The sequence below is a fragment of the Microcaecilia unicolor genome, chromosome 6 (genome assembly GCF_901765095.1).
Source record: "Microcaecilia unicolor chromosome 6, aMicUni1.1, whole genome shotgun sequence".
NCBI lineage: Eukaryota > Metazoa > Chordata > Amphibia > Gymnophiona > Siphonopidae > Microcaecilia > Microcaecilia unicolor.
The window spans coordinates 92,817,954-92,838,310 of record NC_044036.1 but is presented as its reverse complement, the minus strand read 5'-3'; the positions used below and the strand labels follow the sequence as shown (position 1 = coordinate 92,838,310).

Sequence of the window (20,357 nt, the reverse complement as noted above, 5' to 3'; positions counted from 1 at the left end):
GGTTTATGCCTAATCTTGATAGCTAGGATCTTAGATTGGATTCTTTGAACATTTACAAGGGCTGAGTGCCTAAATTTATGATCAAAATTCCACTAAATCCTTAAATTTAGGATCCTATAAAGTGGTTAGCAATTGGTGCAGATTTAGGGCAGGGAAAAAAGTTAGGAACTTAGCACTAATTTTCAACACCAGGCACTTGAAGCCCCTGTCTAGGTGTCAATATGATATTGAGCAGCATCTAACCAGATGGGCTCTTCCTTGGTTAAATGATGCTGGCTGGCCCAGCTGGGAATATACAGTGACAATTAACTGGATAACACTGCTGTAATATTAGCATTGACTGCTGTGGCATTATCTGGTTAATGACTGGGCAGTCTGGGGGAGGAATTGAGGTAGACCTGGAAGTTATGAACACACTACAGATATTCAATGCCAGTGCCTGGATAGCTAACCAGGTATGCTACACCATATAAAAAGACCTGTTTCAGTCACGACTAAGGTAGAAAAAGGTGCCCTAACTGATCAGTGGAGGGATAAATGCATGACTCTCCCTTAATCCCCCAGTGGTCACTGACCCCCTTCCACCACCCAAAAATGTGACAGTGAAAGTACTATAGACATTAGGTATTATGGCCATTCCTGAAAAAGCACCAAGCAAGTGGATGGAGTAGATTAGTGGTCAGTGCAGTGGTCAGTCAACAACAGGACACAGGTTCAATTCCCACTTTAACTTCAGTACAAATGTGTGAGCCCTCCTGGAACACAAAAATACCTCCTGTACCTAAATATATAAATGACCTGCAAGCCTGAGGGCTATTGTAGTGGTGGAACGTTAGGTACAATAGGGGTTCTCTGTTCCTGGAGGGATCACAATACAATATGAAAGAGTTTAGATGGGATTTGTACCTGGGTCCCTTTATGTGAAATCCGATGCACTGACCACTAGACTGCCCCTCTGAACTGCTGGGATGTCTTTGTGGCCAGTTTACTAAGAACAAAAGAGTAGCCATACTGGGTCAGACCAATGGTCCATCTAGCCCAGTATCCTGTTTTCCAAACAATGGCCATGCCAGGTCATAAGTACCTAGCAGAAACCAAATCGTGGCAACACTCTATACTACAAATCCCATGACAAGCAGCTACTTCCCATGTCTGTCTCAATAGCAAACTATGGACTTTTCCTTCGGGAATTTGTCCACACCTTTTTTAAACCCAGATACACTAACCGCTGTTACCACACCCTCCGGCAAAGAGCTCCAGAGCTTAACCATTTGTTGAGTGAAAAAATATTTCCTCCGAATTGTTTTTAAAGTGTGCCCTCTAGCTCACAAATTTTCATAGTTAGTGCAGCTCCAGTCAGGGCACAAACTCAAGTTCTTTCACATTTCAAAGTACTTTTGGAACAAGTAAAAAAAAACTGATTACTTCTACTTGTTCTACACCACTCAGGATTTTGTAAACTTCAATCACATCTCCCCTCATATGTCTCTTTTCCAAGCTGAAGAGCCCTAACCTCTAGCCTTTTCTCATACCAGAGGAGTTCCATCCCCTTTATCATTTTGGTCGCTCTTCTTTGAACCTTTTCTAATTCCACTATATATTTTTTTGAGACATGGCGACCAGAACTGAACACAGTACTCAAGTTTCGGGAGCACCATGGAGCGAAACAAAGGCATTATAGTATTTTCGGTTTTATTCACCATCCCTTTCCTAATAATTCTTAGCCTGTTTGCATTTTTGGCTGCTGTTGCACACTGAGCAGAAGATTTCAGTGTATTATCTATAACGACACCCAGATATTTTTCTTGAGTGCCAACACCTAAGGTGGATCCTAGCATCAGGTATCCTGTTTTCCAAACAATGGCCATGCCAGGTCTTTCCAACAAGCATCACCTTGCATTTGTCCACATTAAATTTCATCTGTCATTTGGATGCCCAGTTTTCCAATTTCCTAAGGTCTTCCTGCAATATTCTACACCTCTCCGAGTCTGATCTCAAGACCAAGTCAGTAAGGGTTCTTCTTAGTGCAATTAGTGCTTACCATCACCATTTAGAGGGTAAGCACTATACTATACTGGGACTGGTGCTATTTAACGTATTTATAAATGATATGGAAATCAGGACGAGTGAGGTGCTCAAATTTGCAGATGATACAAAACTATTCAAGGTTGTTAAAACGTGCAGATGTGAAATATTGCAGGAAGACCTTAGAGTCCAGCAGGGTCTATGTAGGGCAAGAAATGGGATCTAGGGCCTGCCCTCAAATGAGAAGGCAAACCACCTCAATTTGAAAGAGTAACACCTCTTAGTGGAATCTTTCCTGGAGGCCAGCATGACCCTGAAGACACCCTCAGGAAGATGAAAAGAAGCAAATTCTAAGCTCTCAACATCCAGGCTGTGAGGGCCAGAGAAAAGAGGTTGGGATGCAGAAGAGATCCCTCGTTCTGTGTGATGAGGGTCGAAAGACACTCCAATCTCCATGGTTCTTTGGAGGACAATTACAGAAGAAGAGGGAGCCAGATCTGCCTGGGCTAGTTTGGAGCAATCAGGATCATAGTTCCTTGGTGTCACGCCAGTGAGGAAAAGTGAGCCCTTGGGCCACTGCCGAGGAGCGGCAGTGGCAGGCAAATCACCCAAACAGGAGGCAAGGCAGACCACAGACAGACGGGCACAGGCCGGACTGGAGCAGCTGGACTGGAACAGAAGCACTAAGCAGCAGCAGGAGAATAATCCATGAATCAAGCAGAGTCTTACCGGCAGGCAGCAAAGCAGCAGGGAAACCAGGAACCACACAGAATCTGTAGGCTGGCAGCAATCAATAGTAAACCAGGAATCAAGCAGGGTCTTGGGCAGGCAGCAATCAGTAGAATAAACCAGGAAACAAGCAGAGTCTTGGACAGGCAGCAGATAGTAGAATAAACCAGGAAACAAGCAGAGTCTTGGGCAGGCAGCAGACAGTTGAATAAACAAGGAAACCAGCAGGGTCAAAGACAGGCAAAGCAAGCTTTCAGGACAGGAACCGCAACAGACCAACAAGGACAAGAACACAACTGAAGACCTCTGTTGCCAAGGCAAAGCCTGAAAGTTCCCAGGTGCTTAATAAAGGCAACATACAAGGGAGTTCACCAGGTAAGGGTGCTGCTAAATCCCAAGACAGTCTGGAAGGCTGGAAGATCCGGACCGGACCGGACCAGCATGACTTCTGGAACATGGGAAACAACAAACAGACAGTCCATTGCAGCCACCAGATCTGACTACCAGGTGGCGAGATGAGTGAGAGCATAAAACAGGGGCACAACCGTGACACTTGGTCTTGCTTGAGTTTCAGCAAAATCTTCCACACAAGAGGGATGGGAGGGTATGCATTCAGAAGACCATTCCCACAATGAAAGAGGAAGGCATCTGATGCTAGTTTGTCGCTGGCCTGGAGTCTTGAACAGAACTGAGGGACTGTGATTGTACTGAGTGGGTACCTCATGCTTGGTGGTTGCATGACCCTGCTCAGTCTGTCGGCCAGGCTGTTGGATTTAAGAGGCCCTGAGAAGCATAACCCTGCTAGAGTACACAGAGCCACATCCTGACGGTCTACTGACACAGAGGGTATGATCTGGTACCCCCCTGCATGTTGGTGTAATACATAGCAACCTGGTTGTCTGTTTGAATGAACACAATTTGGCTGGACAGTCAATCTCTGCAAGCCCTTTGAGCGTTCCATATTGCCTGAAGCTCCAGGAGATTGATCTGATTCCTGAACTGACAAAGCACTCTGAGTGTGAAGCCCATCAACATGTGCTCCCCAATGCAGGTGGGCTGCATCCATTGTCAGCACCTTCTGGGGCTGGGGAATTTGGAATGGAAATTCCAAAGTCAAACTAGACTGAACTATCCAACAAAGGAGGGACTAAACCAACTCTGGTGGCACATGGATGACATCTGCTAGATTCTCCAAAGCTTGGCACCACTGGAAGCTAGGATCCACGGCCATGTGGCCTGGTAACTTCAACATCTGCTGAGCTGTGATCTGCTGGCAGACTCAAACTCGAGTGGCGAAAGCTATAAGAGTATCCACTCTCAGGTACAAAAACCCTCGCCTGTTGTGTGTCTAGCAGGGCTCCTATGAATTCTAACTGTTCAGCAGGCTGTAGATGGGACTTGGGGTAGTTTAAATTAAACCCTAGTAACTCCAGCACCCGAACAGTTCTCCACATGGACTCCTGAGCGCCATCTTTCAATGTGCTCTTTACCAGCTAATCGTACAGATAGGGGAACACATAGACTCCTGGTCTGCATAGTGACGTTGAGACTGCTGCAAGACATTTGGTGAAAACCCTGGAAACTAACACGAGACCAAAAGGCAACACACGGTACTGATAGTGATGTGTCCCCAGCCAAAACCAGAGACTTCATGTGAGCTGGAAGTATATGGATGTGAATGTAAGCATCCTTCAAGTCCAGAGAGTATAGACAATCATTTTCCTGAATCATTGGGAGAAAGGTGCCCAGGGAAACCATCCTGAACTTTTCTTTGACAAGGAATTTTTTCTGAGCCCTTAGGTTTAGGATGGGATGCAACCCCTCTTTTTCTCTTGGGCACAAGGAAGTGCCTAGAATAGAATCCCTGCTCTTTGTCCCCTGAAGGAACAGGTTCGACCACACGAGCCTTTAGAAGAATGGAGAGTCCTCTGCAAATACCTACTTGTGCTGAGAGCTGACGTTAAATGCTTTCGGTGGGCAACTGGTGGCCGTTGATTCTAATGCAGGGCGTAACTTAGATTGTAAGCTCTTTTGAGCAGGGACTGTCTCTGTGTCAGGTGTTCAGCGCTGCGTGCGTCTGGTAGCGCTATACAAATGCTAATAATAATAATAACCGAGATGGACTACTTGGAGAATCCATTGGTTGGAGGTTATAAGGGGCCACTGTTCAGCATCCCCCCAACCAACTATGCTCTGCAGTAGTCAGTCAAAAGCTCATCCCTGGCTTTGACTAGGGAGCTGGCTGGGCATTGGGCACATGCTGTTGGCAAGAATAAGTGTGCTGGAGCTAAGCCTGCTGAGGCTGATGAGAAGAAAGGGTGTATTCTTCGTCTATCAGAGTAGTAGGGACCCCTCTTCAACTTGCCTGAAATCTTCCTGGATGAGGAGGAAGGTGCAGATGTCCAACGGGAGAGAGTGTCAATGGTGTCAGTATGTTTCTTGATGAGGTCAGCGACCTACTCCAACTTGTCTCCAAAACAATTATCTCCCCAGCACGTGGCATCTGCCAACCTCTGCTGGACTACAGGATCCAAGTCAGAGACATGCAGCCATGATGCGCAAAGCTATAATCTGAGTAGAGTTCCTGGACGCCACATCAAAGGTGTTTTAGGCGTCCCAGCCAAGAACTTTCTATATTCCTTCCGCTGCTTGACCAACTGGTGAAATGGTTTGGCCTACTCCTGTAGGAAAGAATCTGCCAAATCAGACATCCTGCGCACCAAGTTCTGCAAGTACAGACGTGTAGAGCTGTTATGATTGTGTATGGGAGATGAGCATATAGACCTGATATATTTTTTGTCCAAAAGAGTCTAGGGTTTTAGCTTTCTGACAGAGGTCGCCAAAGCATAGTCTCTAGAACTCCTGGCCTTTTTGAGGACAGATTCCACCACCAGGGAATGATGAGGCAACAGAGGCTTGTCAAACCCTGAGGAGCTCTGGATCTGATACATGGTGTCTATGTTTTTGGGCAAGATAGGGACCGACAGAGGGGATTCCTAGTTCTTCACTGAAGATCTTTTAGGATCTGGTGAAGAGGGATCATCACAGACTCTCAAGGAGGAGATTCGTAGTCTAGGATATCAAATATCTCAGCCCTGGGCTCGTACTCCATCTCCAAACAAATGGGAATAGCAGCCAACACTTCCCTAACAAAACCTAGGAAGGGAAGGCACTCAGATGGAGACTTCCTCTTTTCCTCTGGAAGGGAGGAGTCAGATGGGATACCATAGGACTCCTCCTCTGAGAAGTACTGTGAATCCTCATCAGGCTCCCATGAGCACTCCTCATTGCTGTCGGGGGCTCTATACAGCAGCCGTAGTCGAGGCAGGTGGAGACCTACTTGTTACGCGCCCACTTACAATGTCAAAAATAGGTCTCTCAGCCATACGGACCAATGCAACTCCTGATGTCAACGCCGATGCTGAGGTTTCGGACTGGGCTCCAAAAATCTTTTCTCTCTGAGCCATTCTGGCTAGCTAGGTTCTTTTCTTCATAAAAAAAGCAAAGAACACAGCTGGAAGGGGGTATGTTCAGGGCCCAAACACTGAAGACACCTAGAATGGGTGTTTTTAACAGATATAGTCCTATTGACCCCAGCCACAGAGCTTAAAAGCACAGGAACCTTCAACGACATGGAAGCAAAAACAGCCAGCCATGGCGAAATCAAGGTTTGATGGGGACAAAAAAGGGGCACTCACCAGAAAAAAAAATGAGAAACCCCCAAACGGAGCTCAGGCCTATGAAGCATGCCAAAAATAAAGGAAACTTAAAAGCTGGCAAAATAAACTAAAAACGTAAGGGAAGGGGAAAGGGACATTTCTGAAGAAAGAAAATAAAGTCACAGCAAAAAAACCCTGAATGGAAGGCACAAAACCACAAAAAAGCTCAAATGCAGCAGGACAAATGCATTCTCTCTTCATCGTGGATGACAAGACACTGCAGGTCCCGTGCTCTCGCAGCAGGAGAGAAGGCACTTGTGCATGAACGGTAGGGATGCTGCACATACTCTTGCTCTAGTACTTCCATAAGCTCTGCAATGGGTGACATGAATGATGTCACCATATGAGATAATATGGTCAGCTTGTCCTCAGACAATAGTTGAACAGACATGAATGAATTTAAAAGCCAAATTATAAAAACTTAAATTGTATTAAACATAGTCCATAAATAATATCTTAAAAATTGAAGTAAAATTGGTCCATGCAGAAGACAAAGAAAACACTTTTTAAAAGGAACAGCCAACTGATGGTTTAGAAGAACAATGATAAAAGGATTATAATGTACATGCATATGTGCACCTCAGCCATTGAGACAGTCATTGTGACAGCTTAGGTAACATGAACTCAACAATAAGGAAGAAAACTGAAGCTTGTTGCAATGCAAAGCAGAATGCTGTGATTCATTATGGTGTTTAACCACACTGTGTGTTATTGGGGACTCTTTTTACTAAGGAGAACTAACAGATTTAGCACGTGCTAACAAATTAGTGTGCATTAGATGTCATGCAGTCCAGATGACTGTGCAGCATTTATATGTGCTAATTCTGTTAGTGTACCTTAGTAAAAGGACCCCAGTAAAATAAAAGAACCATATGCAACACTTACCTAAATGGAATGAATAAACACACTTTCCTCTAGAGATAACAGTGATAATGGCAAATCTAAAGAAATATATGTCACAAAATATACATGAAGTGTTTGAAAACCAGTACCTCAGACTTAAAATAAAAAAAATAAAACAAATGCTCAGATTCAAAATACAAAATTCAAGGGACAAGCTACTCATAGCTACAGCAATCCTCCGCATGAGTTCTCTCAGGAAAAACGAAGATACTTACCTGTAGCAGATATTCTCCGAGGACAGCAGACTTCATATTCTCACGTGTGGGTAGACGCCGATCTGTGTCGTCCGGTACCGCATTTATGCCCAAGTAAAAAAAAAAAAAAAACAGCTTTGTGAAGCGTAAGCTGTGCTCCACTGCGCATGCGTAAGTGCCTTCCTGCCTGCCGCGATAACGCAGTTTCCTCAGTTTAATTTTAAAGCAAAATAAAAAATAAAATAATTGAATAGACAACTTTAAGTGAAGGTAAGTGGGACTGTGAGAATAAGAAGCCTGCTGTCCTTGGAGAATACCTGCTACAGGTAAGTATCTTCGCTTTCTCCAAAGACAAGCAAGCTCTCATATTCTCACGTGTGGGGAATTCCTAGCATCCAGGCTCACCAAAAACAACAAACACTGGTCAATTGGGCCTCGCAATGCCAAGGACACAACACATATTAACCTGAAACTATATACAATCTGAATGACAGTGTAGCCTGGAACAGAATAAAATGGGCCTAGGAGGGTGGAGTTGGATTCTAGTCCCCAAACAGATTCTGCAACACTGACTGCCCAAACCGACTACAGCGTCAGGTATCACGCTCAAGGCAGTAGTGAGATGTGAATATGTGGACTGAAGACCATGGTGCAGACTTGCAAATTTCCTCAATGGAGGCTGACCTCAACTGGGATACCGACGCAGCCATGGCTCTGACATTATGAGCTGTGACATGACCCTCTAAGGCCAGCCCAGCCTGGGCGAAAGTGAAGGAAATGAAATTTGCTAACCAATTAGAAATGGTGTGTTTCCAGATGGCGACCACCATCCTGTTGGGATCAAAAGAAACAAGAAGTTGGGAGGACTGTCTGTGGAGCATTGTCAGCTCCATGTAGTACGCCAACGCTCTCTTGCAGTCCAAGGTGTGCAAGTTGCTTTTACCAGGATGGGCATGAGCTCGGGGAGTTGGAAAGACAATCGCTGGTTCAGATGGAACTCAGACACCTCCTTCGGCAGGAACTTAGGTTTGTGCGGAGGACTACTCTGTTGCGATGAAATTTAGTATAAGGTGCATCCACTACCAAGGCCTGAAGCTCACTGATCCTATGAGCTGAAGTAACAACCACCAAGAAAACGACCTTCCAGGTCAAGTACTTCAGATGGCAGGAATTCAGTGGCACAAAAGGAGCTTACATCAGCTAGGTGAGAATGACGTTGAGATCCCATGACACTGTGGATATTTCACAGGGGGATTTGACAAAAGCAAACCTCTCATGAAGCGAACAACTAAAGGTTGTCCAGGGATGGGCTTACCTTCTACAGGCTGATAAGCACTAATTGCACTACGGTGAACCCTTACGGAGTTGGTCTTCAGACCTGACCCTGACAAGTGTAGAAGGTACTCAAGCAGGGTCTGTGTAGGATAAGTAAGAGGATCTAGGGCCCTGCGGTCACACTAGAGGGCAAACATCCACTATTTAAAATAACAACACCTCTTAGTGGAATCTTTCCTGGAAGCCAGCAACATCCGGGATACACCCTCCGAAGGACCCAAGGTATCAAATTCAAGACTCTCAACATCCAAGTTGTGAGAGCCAGAGACTGGAGGTTGGAATGCAGAAGTGGCCCCTCATTCTGAGTGTCGGAAAACACTCCAATCTCCATGGTTCTTCGGAGGATAAGTCCAGAAGAAGAGGGAAGCATATCTGCCACGGCCAGTTCAGTACGATCAGAATCATGGTTCTGCAGTCTTGCTCAATTTTCAACAACATTTTTCCTACTAGAGGTATTGGAGGATAAGCATACAGGAGACCTGTCCCCCAATTGAGGAGGAAGGCATCCGAAGCTAGTCTGTCGTGGGCCTGAAGCCTGGAACAGAACTGAGGGACCTTGTGGTTGATCTGAGTGGCAAAAATATCCACCGAGGGGGTGCCCCACGCTTGGAAGATCTCTCGTGTGGTTGCATTATCCTGCTCAGCCTGTCGGCCAGGGTGTTGTTTGTGCTGCCAGATAGGTGGCTCCAAGAAACATGGCATGCTAGCGAGCCCAATGCCACATCCGGACTGCTTCCTGACATAGAGGGCGTGATCTGGTGCCCCCTGCTTGTTGATGTAATACATTGCAACCTGATTATCTGTTCGAACGAGAATAATTTGATGGGACAGCCGATCTCTGAAACCCTTTAGAGTGTTCCAGACCGCTCAAAGCTCCTGGAGGTTTATCTGAAGACTTGTTTCCTGGAGGGACCAAGTTCCTTGAGTGTGAAGCCCATCAACATGAGCTTCCCATCCCAAGAGAGATGCATCCATTGTCAGAACTTTTTGCAGCTGAGGAATTTGGAAGTCCCAGAGTCAAACTGGATCGAATTGTCCACCAGTGAAGAGAGCAAACAAGTTCTGGGGACACTTGAATGACATCATCCAGGTTTCCCATGGCTTGATACCACTGAGAAGCCAGGGTTAATTGAGCTGGTCTCATGTGAAGACATGTCATGGGTGTAATGTACACTGTGGAAGCCTTGTGAACCAGCAATCTCAATATCTGCTGAGCTGTGACCTGCCGAGATGTTCGAACCTGAGTATACGCGTCCTTTAAGTTCAGAGAGAATGGCCAGTCATTTTTCTGAATCACTGGGAGAAGGATGCCCAGGGAAACCATCCTGAACTTTTCTTAGACTAGAAATTTGTTCAGGGCCCAATGAGCTCTCGGTGGGCAATTTGGAGGTTTGGAATGCCAATTGAGGGTGTATCTGAGATGAACTATTTGAAGAACCCACCAGACTGAGATTAAGAGAGGCCACCTTTGGTGAAAAAAATTTTAACCTCCCCCCAACTAGCAAGTGCCACTTGTACAGTGGCTATGCTCTGCAGGATCCAGTCAAAAATTCATCCCTTGTTTTGACTAGGGAGCAGCAGATGCCTTAGGTGCACGCTGTTGATGAGAACAAGCGCTCTGGGGCCTAGCCTAAGTAGGTTGGCAAACCGAAGGAAAGTACCTACGCCTAGAGTAGTAGTAGGGACCAATCCTTAACTTGTCAAAAACATCCTATATGAAGAGGTAGATGCAGAAGGTGTCCGGCAGGAGAGAGAAGAGATGGTATCAGTGTGTTTCTTGATCTGGTCAGCAACCTCCTCTGCAAAAAGATTATCCCCCCGGTAAGGGGCATCCACCAACCTCTGCTGAACAGAATGTTCTAAGTCAGAAACACGAAGCCATGAGAGACTGCGTATTGCTATACTCTGAGCAGAGATCCTGGATGCCACATCAAAAGTCAACAAGGCAAGCGATCTGCAAAATCCAAAAAGTGTCATAAGTGCCCCTGGCCAAGAACTTTCGACACGCCTTCTGCTGCTTGACCAACTGGCGAAAAGGCTCAGCCTGCTCCAGAGGGAGAGTACCAACCAAGTAAGACAGCTGTCTCACCGAGTTCTGCAAGTAAACACTCAACAGCTGGTATGATTGAATGTGGGAGATAAGCAGAGAGGTCTGGTACATCTTTCTCCCAAAATAATCCAGGGTTCTAGCTTCTCTGCCTGGGGGAGCTGAGGCATAGTCCCTAGTACTCCTGGTTCTTTTGAGAGCAGATTCCACCACCATGGAGTCGTGAGGCAACTGAGGCCGCACAAACCCAGGCTCTCCGTGGATCTGGTACTGGGTGTAGATGTTAGGGACAGAGGGAATGCCCAGTTCCTAACGAGGACTGCCTTGAGTACTTCCTGAAGAGGAGCAGTCACAGCCTCCTTAGGAGGGAAGGTATAGTCAAGTACCTCGAGCATCTTGGCCCTGGGCTCATCCTCCACTTCTACAGGGAATGGAATTGTATCAGCCATTTCCCTCACAAAAGATGGGAAAGAGAGGTTCTCAGGTGGAGATCTTCTCCTCTCATGTGGTGGGGAGGACTCAGAAGGGATCACATAAGACCCGTCACAGGAAAAGTATCTGGGATCCTCCTCTGATTCCCATGAGCGCTCCTCCTCGGTGTTAGATAAAATCTCTCTACGAGATGACAGAGACTGAGCCTGCCTTGATGCCGAGGGACCATGTCCTTGAGAGCAGAGTTGAGACTGGCTCCTACCTCGACTCCGGTGAAGCTTACTTCACCGATGTCAGAGGAGTGCCAGCCTGGGTGGTTGTTGACATTGGTGCCGCACCACAGGCTGACGGCCATGTGGAGCCGCAGCAGAAGGTATGGCAGGAACCAGCACCCACGATACTGTAGCACATCGCTGCATGAGGCCAACCAGCAGCTCAGACAACAGGGCCCGGATGCGTTCATTGAGGGCCGATATTGGGAAAAACTGGGGCGTCAGTTGAGGCACAGGATGAAGAACCACTGGAGCCGATATGGGAGCAGGATCTCAGCTGGAGACAATCGCATCAGCACCTCCTGGATGGACAGAGAGCGGTCCTCCCGGCGTTGATGCATCTTGGGTGCTGTGTTCCTCGGTGCCCCGGATCTCCCAGCACTGTGTAATGAGAATGACCGGTGACAGTGCTTCTTGGCCTTCACCTGAAGCACGTCACCCGTGCACTTCGGTGCTGACGAGGATGATGTCTAATCCTCACGTCACCTAGGGTCGGGTCTGACGATGGACTGTCCTGGTGGGCCCGCACAGCGGGAGGCCTCACGATAGGTGGAGACCTACTTGATGCCTCACTGCTCCCAGTGTCCTGAGGCATGCTTACCGATAGTCCTGATGCCGGTGCAACACTCGTCACTGCCGAAGTCTTGACCTCGATGCCGACATTGAGGAACCAGACTTTGCTCCAAAGAAATTTTCACGTTGAACCTCTTAGGAAACCTGGGTTCTCTTCTTCATATGAAGGCAGAGAACACAGTTAGCAGGACTATGATTGGGCCCAAGAATCTGCAGACACCAAGAATGGGTATCTTTGCCTGAGATGGTCCAGTTGCACCGGGTACAATGTTTGAAGCCACTGGGAGTCTTCGTGGACATAGATGGGAAGACCTTACTGGCCAAATGAAATGACTCAATGGTGCCTGAAAAAGGGGCAAAGGCACAAAAAAAGGGAGTACCCGACCTGAGTCACGGCCTAAAAGCAGACCACGTCGAAAAGAAAACTTAAAACGCGGGAAAAACTAGACTAATAAGATTTTTTTTTAAAAAAGAGAGAAACAAAGCTGAAATAAAAGTGCAGCTTCTCTTCACACGGAGAAAAAAAAAAACTGAGAGAACCGCGTTCTTGCGGCAGGCGGGAAGGCACTCGCGTATGCACAGTGGAGTTCAGCTCATGCTTCACAAAGCTCTGTTCTTTTACTTGGGAATAAATGCCGGACCGGACGATGTGGATTGGCATCTACCCATAAGTGAGAATATGAGAGCCTGCTTGTCCTCGGAGAATCAACTAAGCTTGGAATCATCAAGCTTACAGCTGCTGGGCTAGGGTCAGAGGTCTCTGCTAAGGATCTTTGATTAAAAAACAAGAAAATTAAAAAAAAAAAAAACTATGCTGAGTGTTCTTCCAGCATTGCCTTTACTATGTTGTCTTTTCTTTACTCCTTAACTTCTATTTTTCTGTCTTATCATTGATGGTTTTCTTTTCTGGATTAAGAGATTTATTTCAGTTTTGTACACCACCTTGCTGTTTCCCACGAAGGAAGGTATTACAATTCAAATAAACCATAAATTAAGAGAATAATCTCAAAAATTGCTAATTTGCATTTAAAAACAATCCTTTCTGTGACGTCTTTAAAACTCAAAAATAATGACTGAAATCAAAAGAGTATGCAATGCTCTTCTACAATTGCTAAAATTGTATCAAAATGCTGCTTAAAACACTGTAAAATTGATAAAAACATTGAGAAATCTTATGCAGATTAAATTATCCATGGTATCACCTAAACATTAACAAACACATATTTAAAGCATAACCCATTGCCCAAACTGCAAAAGACTTAAATACAAAACAAACTATGCATCCAGCTTCTCCTATATAAGTACACAACTATGGAACGCATTGCCAAAAGCTGTGAAAAGAGCCTATGACCACCTAAACTTCAGGAAATTACTAAAAACTAACCTGTTCAAAAAGGCATACCCCACCGATCCAACATAAATACCTACATCCTGCAATACCGTAAAACCAAAGCTCGTAATGGACAATATATAACCTTCCTCCCCTCGATCCCATTGTACTTAAAACACATGTACCATTACTCAACCACTATATCACCTTCTATTTGTTTCTACCGATCACGAATGCCTTCACGGTACTATGTAAGCCACATTGAGCCTGCAAATAGGTGGGAAAATGTGGGATACAAATGTAACAAATAAATAAATAAGCACACTGTGAGGGAGTGGTATAGCGGCAGGTGTACCCGAGAACAATCCCTCATCGAGGTTGCACTTATGCCACCTAATGGCAGGTGGAGCTATGTCATAGGCAGAGTCAGAGGGTTGGGGCTCAGGCCCAGAGGTGGTTAAATATCCTGGTGCACTGTAGATCAGATAGGCTCCCAGGGAAGAGGTCTCTAGAAGCAAGACCCTGAGTACAGAGGTCTCCTGGAGAAGGACTGGGAGGGAAGGAATCCTCCGAAGGTGTTGGCTGGGTTGCAGTGCCTGTGAGGAAGACACAGGGAAACAAGGAATGGTCCTATTTCCAAGGTTTGCACCCGGGATAAAGAGTAACCACCCAGAGGTTACAAGAGATGGAATGAAAGACTGCAGTGCATTTTTATTTGTGAAGAATCAGAACTGAGTATCCTAACTAGAGCCAGGCCTAGTTATGCATGAGTAACTTGAACTATGCTGTAGAAGTCTGACAAAATAGGGTTGTTGAAGAGAGGAAAAACCACTGTTAGCATGCATGTTGCTATGTTAAGGTATGAGTCCCTAATAGAAACAGGCAGCTATTTTGATTGTTCAGCAATAAAGTCTCCTTTTGATTTACACTGTACCCTGTGTCTGTAGGGCTCCCAGTTTGTCCACCAGCCACACACACATGGAGTCAAATGGAAATACAATGTACATGCAGTTAAGATTACTTACATGATAACACATAAAATGCAAATTCTGAATAAATAAAACTCAAGAACATATAAATGCAAACAAATATCGCAAAACTATTCTATGAATAAGCATGAAATAAATGAAGTAAAATTATATGTATTTATTTATTTAGATTTTGTTCACATCTTTTTCAGTAGTAGCTCAAGGTGAGTTACATTCAGGTACTCTGGATATTTCTCTGTCCCAGGAGGGCTCACAATCTAAGTTTGTACCTGAGGCAATGGAGGGTTAAGTGACAAGATCACAATGTAAACATATAAATGCCAAAATCATAATTGAAACACAACCTAAAAACATCTACATAAAACAGAATGCTACTATAAACTGCATACATGTATAAGTTGTTTGTTGCATTAATTTGCAATTAAAGGCAATGTTTTATTTCTAGGTTCTGAGCCCTTCGTTCATACTGGAACACTACGACAGACCAATCTCTGGCAAACAGAAAAACATGGCTGGAATCAGGCAGGGTCTTACATCCAGTAACAATATTGGGATTAGCTTAGGCAGGAACCAAATAATGCCTCAACAGCCCAAAAACTGGGCAAGAAGCCACGCGTACACAGAGGCTGGAAGCATATCCAGAACCCACTCACACACGAAGCTAGTGGCTTCTCAGCTACCCACTCACACACAGAAGCTTCTTAGGAACTCACAGACAAGACAGGCAGCATAGCAGGAGCCCGCTCACACCTAGTAGCTGGAAGCTGGAGATGTATCAGAGATCCTCCCAGTGGAGGCAGGAAGTTAGAGGCGTCTCAGGACCCACAAAAAGCAAGACAGCAACTAGGGCAGCTAACGACGCAAAAGCGTCAAAGCTGAAGTCCGGCGGGGTTAAATGCCCTGCCACTACAACGTTCTGCATAACGGGATTTAAACAATGAAAAAACCCAAAGAACAGAAATAAGCCACACAATATTAAACTTTCTGATGTAAGCTATGGACACTTCGCAAATACATCTGACCTGTTCAGCACAAAGAACAAGACTGATCTGGTCCTGCACCATAGCAACAGGCAGGAAGACATACACATGCACAGTGTGTAATTTCCAAAGGTTTATGGAACAGTTGCATGCAGCCTCTGTCAAATGACATCACCTCAAGAGTAAGAACAACACTGTAAAATAATGAACCTCCCATCATGATCTCCCATTGATCCTGACACTTACAGGGGTATGGATTTGTGTACAAGATGTATATGAGGCAGAAAAAACCTGATCCAACCAATCCCTTCAAGGTTTTTCATTTTCAGACTGACCTAGATGGGTTTCCTGTAATAAAACCATCTTGCCTTCAGCTGTTTAAAAAGCTGCAGGAAATTGTACTTTTTATTGGACTGATCATGCCTTGAATGCTAAGAGAAGCACTTCTGTTTATTTTAGAAGCCCTATTTTCACAATTTATATGTGGAAATGCCAGCTGATTTTGTGAAGAACACCAACTTGAAGGGTAGGATATTAATTGTGAACAAATGCCACCTCACTTGTCATTTGTGACTGCTTGTGTTTGTGGTGAATAGAGCTACGATTGTGAGCAGTTGGCCTGATTGTCATCTCTGGCCATACAGGTTTGTCTTTGCTGACCCTTTCCATCTTTGCTTATACCCTATGCTGTCTATGAAAATGTTGCTATTCAAATATTTTTACTGCTGTAATTGTCTATTGCTTATGTTTTATTTATTTTTACTGTACACCACCTTGAGTGAATTCCTTCAAAAAGGTGGTAAATAAATCCTAATAAATAAATAAAAATAGCATATCTAAATCTTCTTTCGTGTACTGGGTCCCAAGCATGAAAGGAATTACACTAGTTCCAAAAAGTGGGAAGCTCTTCTTGAGTCCAAAGCTTCAGTATACATTTTTTTACCACTATACCAGCCTTCCCTAACAAAAAAGTGTGGCTCCCTCTCCATGCACCTGATAACTGCCCAGATTCCCCAGCAAAATTCCTAAGTGAGAGAAAAATATGTTGTCCCAATACTCAATCCAAAAATAAAGGTCCTGCAAATGAGGCATGGGTAGGTCAGACACTTAGTACCAAACTTATAGAATACCGTAAGTTGTGCGCCTAGGTGCCAAAAATTAAGTGCTCACACTTATACCAGTCTTTTACAGGGAATAGATGCCTAAATTTAGGTGCCTAAATGTTGATACCCAAATACTAACTTAGGCTGTATTCTATAATGGAATCTCGGTGCCTAGATGCCATAATAGAATACCATCATAGTGAACAGATTTTGGGCACCTACTGTTTAGTGCCCTATATAGAACTGCCCCAATGTGTTTACACAAACACTAATGTCCTCACACAATAAGTTGATGCAACAAAGGCTTTGCAGCACTTTTCAAAAAAATATTGAACAGAAAGATTTCACAAGATTGTGTGGTCATAGTCACTGTAAAAGTAAAATAAAACCAGGACTCCAGCTTTTTTTTTCTTTTTGCCTCCATTAGGTCCCCAACTCACCATTTCTTAAACTTCCCATGCTTTTCGGAAGTTAAATGTGTTTCCTGTAAAAACACTACAGAGGCTTGTTCTAATTAAGTGCTTGTAAAGCGAAGGTACTTACCTGTAAGCAGGTATTCTCCGAGGACAGCAGGCTGATTATTCTCACAGATGGGTCGACGATCCACGTCAACCCGGGAATTGGCATGATGCATAGCAAAATAAGAAAAGATTTGCTAGAGCCTTCTGGCGCGTGTACAGCACCGTGCATGTGCGGACTTCCCGTCCGTTGCGCAACCACACTCCAAGGGGAGGTGGGCGGGATTGTGAGAATAATCAGCCTGCTGTCCTCAGAGAAAATACCTGCTACAGGAAAGTATCTTCACTTTCTCGAGGACAAGCAGGTCGAATTATTCTCACAAATGGGGTATCCCTAGCATCCAGGCTCACCAAAAACAATAAATATTGGTCAATTGGGCCTCTCAACGGCGAGGACATAACGTATATTAAATAAACTATATACAAACTAGCTGAGAGTGTAGCCTGGAACAGAATAAAACAGGCCTAGGTGGGTGGAGTTGGATTCTAAACCTCCGATTGTGCAGCACCGACTGTCGTGTCGGTATCCTGCTCAAGGCAGTAGTGAGATGTGAAGGTGTGGAATGAAGACCACATTGCAGCTGTGCAAATCTATTCAATGAAGGTTGACTAAGTAAGCCACTGACGCAGCCATGGCTCTGACATTATGAGCCGTGACATGGACCTCCAGAGTCAGCCCAACTTGGGCATAAGCGAAGGAAATGCAATCTGCTAACCAATAGGAGATTGTGCATTTTCTGATGGCGACTCCCCTCCTGTTGGGATCAAAAGCAACAAACAACTGGGTGAACTGTCTGAAGGGTTTTGTCCGCTCCACGTAAAAGGCCAATGCTCTCTTGCAGTCCAAGGAGTGCAAGCTGCTTTTGCCAGGGTGGGAATGAGGATGGGAAAAAAAAATGTTGGCAAGACAATCAACTGGTTCAGATGGAACTCCGACACCACCTTCGTTAGTAACTTAGGGTGCGTGCGGAGGACTACTCTGTTGTGATGAAACTTAGTATAAGGTGCATCCACCACTAGGGCCTGAAGCTCACTGACCCTATGAGCTGAAGTAGCAGCCACCAAGAAAACGACCTTCCAGGTCAAGTACTTCAGAAGGCTGGAATTCAGTGGCTCAAAAGGAGCTTTCATCAGCTGGGTGAGCATGACATTGAGATCCCATGACGATGGAGGAGGTTTGACAGGGGGCTTTGACAAAAGCAAACCTCTCATTAAGCAAACAATTAAAGGATGTCCAGAGATGGGTTTACCTTCTACACGCTGATGATAAGCACTAATTGCACTAAAGTGAACTCTTACTGAGTTGGTCTTGATACCAGACTCTGATAAGTGTAGAAGGTATTCAAGCAGGGTCTGTGTAGGCCAAGAAAGAGGATCTACGACCTTGCTGTCACACCAGATGGCAAACTTCCTCCATTTGAAAGACTAACACCTCTTCTTTCCTGGCAGCAAGCAAGACCCGGGAGACACCCTCCGAAAGACCTAAGGAAGCAAATTTTAGGCTCTCAACATCCAGGCTGTGAGAGCCAGAGACTAGAGGTTGGGATATAGAAGCGACCCCTCATTCTGAGTGATGAGGGTCGGAAAACACTCCAATCTCCACGGTTCTTCGGAGGACAACTCCAGAAGAAGAGGGAACCAAATCTGATATGGCCAGTAGGGCACAATCAGGATCATGGTTCCGCGGTCTTGCTTGAGTTTCAGCAAAGTCTTTGCCACCAGAGGTATAGGAGGATACGAATACAGAAGACTTGTTCCCCAGTGCAGGAGAAAGGCATCTGATGCTAGTTTGTCGTGGGCCTGAAGCATGGAACATAACTGAGGGACCTTGTGATCTTGTGGGCTACGCCCATATTCAGCAACCACTCATGATGTTGCATTACCCTGCTCAGAATGTCAGCCAGACTGTTGTTTACGCCTGCCAGATACGTGGCTTGGAGGAACATGCAGTGACGGCACGCCCAAAGCCACATCTGGAAGGCTTCCTGACACAGAGGGCGAGATCCGGTGCCCCCGCTTGTTGGTGTAGTACATTGCAATCTGGTTGTTTGTTTGAATTAAGATAATTTGGTTGGCTAGCTGATCTCTGAAGGCCTTTAGAGCATTCCAGATCACTAAGAGTTCCAGGAGGTTGATCTGAAGATCTGTTTCCTGAGTGGACAGGCTCCCCGAGTGTGAAGCCCATCTACACGAGACCCCCACCCCAGGAGAGATGCATCTGTCGTCAACACTTTCTGTGGCTGAGGGATTTGGAATCGTCGTCCCATGGTCAAATTGGATCAAACTGTCTACCACTGAAGAGAATTCCGAAAGTCGGTGCACAGCTGGATGACATCTTCTAGATTCCCCACAGCATGATAACACTAGGAAGCTAGGTTTCATTGAGCAGATCTCATGTGTAGACGTGCCATGGGTGTAAAATGAACTGTGGAGGCCATGTGCCTCAAGAGTATCAACACCTACCAAGCTGTGACTTGCTGAGATGCCCGAACCGTGGACACCAGGGACAGAAGGTTGTCTGCCCATGTCTCGGGAAGATAGGCCCGAGCTGCTCTCATGTCGAGCAGTGCTCCAATGAATTCCAATTTTTGAACAGGAGGAAGATGGGACTTGGTGTAATTTATTACAAACCCTAGTAGTTCCAGCTCTTGAATAGTCATCCACACGGACTCCCAAGCACCATCCTCCAAGGTGCTTTTCACCAGCCAATCGTCAAGATAAGGGAACACATGCACTCCCAGTCTGCGTAGCATTTTGTGAACACCCTGGGAACTGACGCTAGGCCAAATGGCAGTACGCAGTACTGAAAGTGCTGCGTTCCCAGCAGAAACCAAACATACTTTCTGTGAGCTGGAAGTATCGGGACGTGTGTATAGGCATCCGTTAAGTCCAGAGAGCATAGCCAATTGTTTTCCTGAATCACGGGAAGAAGAGAATTTGTTTAGGGCCCTTAGGTCTAGGATGGGACACATCCCCCCTGTTTTCTTTAGCACAAGAAAGTACCTGGAATAGAATCCTAGCCCTTCCTCCCCTGGTGGAATGGGTTCGACTGCATGGGCCTTTAGAAGGGCAGAGAGTTCCTCTGCAAGTATCTGCCTGGGCTGGGAGCTGTATGATTGAGCTCCCGATGGGCAATTTGGAGTTGTGGATTCCAGATTAAGGGTGTATCCTAACCGGACTATTTGAAGGACCCATCAGTCAGAGGTTA

The 20,357-nt window shown here is 45.5% G+C and overlaps 1 protein-coding gene across 1 annotated transcript in view; it reads right to left on the bottom strand.

The window, feature by feature from the left end:
• Positions 1-20,357, bottom strand: part of SHCBP1L (SHC binding and spindle associated 1 like) — a 386,593-nt gene that overhangs the window by 108,689 nt on the left and 257,547 nt on the right.